Raw genomic sequence first — 5269 nt, 5'->3', positions numbered from 1 at the left:
CATAGGGAGATTTGAAAAGATCTGACATAGTCCTGACAATCTATAAGACCACACAGATGTTGTTTCCATGCCCAGGAGAAACTTGAGGTGGCCCTAATGTTTTACTGCTGACTGACATTGAGGCTTTGCCCAAGCAAGAAGTGAAAGTTAATGCAAAATGTAAAGTACCTGACAAATCATTAAAATCATATTCTAGTCCACATGTTGAATCATTCAGCAAAAGATGAAAGACTCCTTAATTCAAGATATTTGAGGAAATCTCTGTTCAACCATTAGCTGGCTACTAGACTAATGGAGCAAAGATTTTATATGATAAAGAACACAGACTTTACAGAATTAATCCAGAATACTCACTAAACAAATTCTGAGGAGGGAATGAGAATCTGATTTACAGAGTTGCTACATTAAAATGTCCAGCTTTCACAAAAAAATTATGAGACATGCAAAGGAACTAAAATGTATGATATATATATGGCATCATATAGAAACATCAGAGGAAGCTCAGATGTTGGGCTTAGCAGACAAAGACTTCAAATTAGCTATTATAAACCTGCTCAAAAACTAAAGGAAATTGTATCTAAAGAATTAAAGAAAAGTATGAAACAATGTCTTATCAGAGATAAAATCAATAAAGAGAAATTATAAAAAATAAATTAAAATTCTGGAATTGCAAAGTAAAATTATTGAAACAAAAAATTCACTAGATACTCTCAACAGTAAATTTCAATAAGCAAAAGAAAAAAATCATAACATGAAGAAAGGTCAGTTGAGATTATTCATCTTAAGGAATCAAACTTTTTAAAAATGAAGAAAATTGAGTCTCAGAGACCTGTGGAACACCATCGAGTGAGCCAATACAAGTATAATTGAAGTCTCAAAAAGAGAGAAAGTGGGCAGAAAAACTACTCAAAGAAATAAAAAAATTTGATGAAAAATATTAGTCTGAACATCCAAGAAGCTCAAGGAACTCTCAGGATAAACTCTGTGGGATCCACATGTTGGTATGTCATAGAAAAACCATGAAAAGACAAAGAATTTTGAAAGCAACAAAAGAAGTGACATACAAGAGAGCCTCAAGATTATAGCTGGTTATCATCAGAAACAATGGAAGTCAGAAAGCAGTGGGAATGACATATTCTAAGTGCTAAAATAAAAAAACTTCAAAACAAGAATTCTATACCTAGTAAACTACCCTTAAAAAATGAAGAAGAAATTAAAACATTCCCAGGTAAATAAAAATAAATAATTCATCACTAGCATTCCTGCTCTATAATAAATACTAAAGAAAGTTCCTTGTGAAAAATGGTAGACATAAATCCTACCTCATGAGTTACTATACTAAATGTAAATGGACTAAATATTTCAGTGAAAAGACAGATATTGGCCAGAAGGATAAAAATGACATGGTCCAACTATAAACTATCTAAAAGAGATACATTTTAGACTCCAAAACACATGATGTTGAAATTAAAAAGACGAAAAGAAATATACCATGCAAATAGTAACTGAAAAAATGGCTGGAGTGGTTAAACTAATATAAGACAAATCAGATTTTAAGGCAAAAAATTTTACTAGAGGTTAAGAAGGACATTTTATAAATAAGATAGTCAATCCATCATGAACACTTAATAATTATAAATACATAATTATAATAATTATAAATACATAATAATCTAGTCTCAAAATATGTAAAGCAAAAATTAACAGAATTGGATAGAAATATTGACAATTCAACAATAAGAGAGATTTTATTACCCCACTTTCAATAATGAATAAAACAACTAAGTAGATCAACAAGGAAATAGAAGACTTGAACAACACTATAAAGCGACTAGACACAGCAGACATCTATAGAGCACTCCACCGAACAACAGCAGCATACATATTCTTCTCAAGAGCACATGAAATATTCTCCAGGATAGACCATATGTTAGAGTATAAACCCAGTTTCAATAAATTTAAGATAATTAAATCATACAAGTATAGTCTCCAATCACAATGGAATAAAATTAGAAATCAATAACAGAAGAAAAATTGGAAACTCAAATATGTAAAAAATAAACACACTGATAAATAAATAATGGTCAGAAATAAGACATGATGCGTCTCTCACCACTATTATTTTACATTATATTGGAGGATCTAACCAGGACTATTAGGCAAGAAAAAGTAAAAAGACATCCACATTAGAAAGTAAAATAAAATTATCTCTATTCAAAGAGGATAAGATCTTATATGTATAAGAAATTCACAGACACTCTTACATGTGCATGTGTGCGCACACACACACACACACACACACACACAAATGCACACACAAACCCACTCAAACTAATAAAGTTCAGCAAGGTCGTGTGTTGATACAAGGTCAATATACAAAAATCAATTGTATTTATAGACTCTAGCAGTGAACAATCCAAAAATGAAATTAAAGAAACATTTGCATTTACAATAGCCTCAAAAAGAATAAAATACTTAAGAATAAATCTAACAAAAGAAGGGCAATACTTGTACACTGGAAACTACAAAACATCAATAAAAGAAACTAAAGAATACTTAAATAAATGAAAAGAGATCCCATGTCAATAGATTGAAACACTTAATATTGTTAGGATGGTAGTACTACCTAAATTGATCTGCAGATTAAATGCAATTCCTCTCAAAATCTAAGATACCTTTTTGCAGACATTCACAAGATGATTTTAAAATACATACGGAATTGCAAAGGACCCAGCATAGCCAAAACAATCTTGAAAAAAGAATAATAAAGTTGGAATATTCACACTTCAAAATTTCAAAACTTCCTACAAAGCTAGAGTAATTAAGACAGTATGATACTGGAATAAACATTGACCTATTTATCAATGGAATAAAGTGGAGAATCTAGAAATAAACCCATGTGTATATGACCAACTGAGTTTTAATAAGGGTGCCAAGATCATTCAATGGGAAAAGAATAATTTTTTTAACAAGTGCCTTTGTGTGTCAGTTCCAGCCTATTGTTAATGATACTGTTGGCTAGGAGTGCCTAAGATACTTGCCTGGGCTCATATTACTCATAGAAAGCCCCCACAGACATTTCCCCCACTGGGCCAATGTTGTGGATGGAATGACCCTTGTGGTTGTTATGATTTCAGGATGCACTTTAGCAAAAGCCATCAGAGAATTTTGATGAACAAGATTTATTGTTCCCATGTGCTGGAGTATACCACATGCCTGAGGGGCATACAGCAGGGCTGCAGGTAGAGAGAGAGCATGCAGACCTGGGGCTCTACCTCTATTAGAGTCCAAGGGTGGAATGTCTAGTGTTTTGTGGATTCAGCTTATTAGCTAATTTAAAGTATAAGAGCAGGAACTAGGTCATAGGAAAGAAGAAGCAGGGACACCCAAATGGTCAGTTACCTAAGTTACCCAGGGCTTTCTGAAAGAGGAAACTTTATAGGTTGAAGCAACCTAATTCTTTATCTAGTTGTTTTGCTAGTAGTTGTGTCATACAGCTAGCAATATGTTTATTCAAGATGGATGTATTTTGAAATGGATGCCTCAGCAATCGAAATCTTAATGTCAGGTACTTACACTACAGTGATGCTGGGACAAATAGAGAGCCACATACAAAACAATGCATACAAAACAATGCATTTGGACCTCTACCTCACACCGTATACAAAAATTAAGTTAAAGGGCCCTCGCCACCTCCTAAGTCCACTGGCTGCCACCATGTCTGCTTCGGCTGCTTCATCCTCGATGTCAAGGGTAAGGCCCTGATCGGCTGCACTACAAGGGCAACGTGGCCATGAGTGAGATAGAGCACTTTCATGCCTCTGCTCATGCAGCGGGAGGAGGAGGACACCTGGCTCCACTGCTGAGCCACGCTCGGGTCCACTTCCTGTGGACCAAACACAGCAACCTCTACTTGGTGGCCACCACACTGAAGAATGCCAATGCCTCACTCGTGTACTCCTTCCTCTACAAGACAGTGGAGGTATTCTCCGAATACTTCAAGGAGCTGGAGGAGAGCATCCGGGACACCTGGATAAGCTCGTAGACTTTGGTTTCCCCCAGATCACCAACAGCAAGATTCTGCAGGAGCATATCACACAGCAGGGCAACAAGCTGGAGACAGGCAAGTCATGGGTGCCACCCACCATCACCAATGCTGTGCCCTGGCGTGCTGAGGGCATGAAGCACCAGAAGAATGAGGTCTTCATCGACATCATGATCTGTCGATCTGCTGGTCAATGCCAATGGCAGCGTCCTGCTGAGTGAGATCGTGGGCACCATCAAGCTCAAGGCGTTTCTGTCCGGAACGATGGAGCTTCTGCTCGGCCTCAACGACCGCGTGCTCTTTGAGCTCACTGGTCGGAGCAAGAACAAGTCCGTGGAATTGGAGGTTGTGAAATTTCACCAGTGTGTGCGACTCTCTTGTTTTGACAATGACTGCACCATCTCTTTCATCCCGCCGGTTGCGACTTTGAGCTCATGTCCTATGACCTCAGCACACAGGTCAAGCAGTTATATGGATTGAGTCCGTCATTGAGAAGTTCTCCCACAGCCGTGAGGAGATCATGGTCAAGGCCAAGGGGCAGTTTAAGAAGCAGTCAGTGGCCAATGGCTGGAGATATCTGTGCCGGTGCCCAGCGATGCCAACTCCCCATGCTTGAAGACCAGCGTGGGCAGTGCCAAGTTCGTGCCTGAGAAGAACATTGTGATTTGGAGTATTAAGTCTTTCTTGCTGGGAGAGGCAAGGGGTACCTGATGAGTGCCCACTTTGACCCGCTCCCCACCGCAGCATGGAGAAGGAGGAGGAGGGCTGGCCCCCCCACTGGGGTCAAGTTTGAGATTCCCTATTTCACCGTCTCTGGGATCCAGGTCGAATACATGAAGATCATTGAGAAATGTGTTTACCAGGCCCTGCTCTGGATCTGCTACATCACCCAGAGTGGTGAATATCTACTTTGGACCAACTACAAGGGAGAAGAGGTAGGGGCTTGAATTTGAGCCTCCTCCCGCCCCAGGCCCTGATTGCGGACTTTAGAGGGAAGGAGGGAAGGTTAGAAGGGCGTGTGTGAGCAGGCCCTGTTGGCTTAGCAGTTTCTTACTTCCTGCTCCCAGCACCTGGCCCCTTCCTCACCTTGTCCTCTACCCATTGACTGAGAGGGATGGTCTCCCTGCCTCCCTCTGCCTCCAGGCTCCCCCTTCCATTTTTATGTGAAGAAAGAGCAGAGGGGCATGAAAGCCCCCTCCTGAGTGCCTTCTTGCAGTGACCTGC

The 5269-nt window shown here is 39.3% G+C and overlaps 1 pseudogene; it reads left to right on the top strand.

Moving 5' to 3' along the window:
* Positions 1-751: 751 nt before the first annotated feature.
* LOC120617995 (AP-1 complex subunit mu-2-like) lies at positions 752-4992 on the top strand (annotated as a pseudogene).
* Positions 4993-5269: the final 277 nt, after the last annotated feature.

This window comes from Pteropus medius, unplaced genomic scaffold (genome assembly GCF_902729225.1).
Source record: "Pteropus medius unplaced genomic scaffold, Ma_sr-lr_union100, whole genome shotgun sequence".
Classification (NCBI taxonomy): domain Eukaryota; kingdom Metazoa; phylum Chordata; class Mammalia; order Chiroptera; family Pteropodidae; genus Pteropus; species Pteropus medius.
The sequence above is the reverse complement of the archived record's forward strand: the minus strand, read 5'-3'. Positions and strand labels throughout refer to the sequence as shown.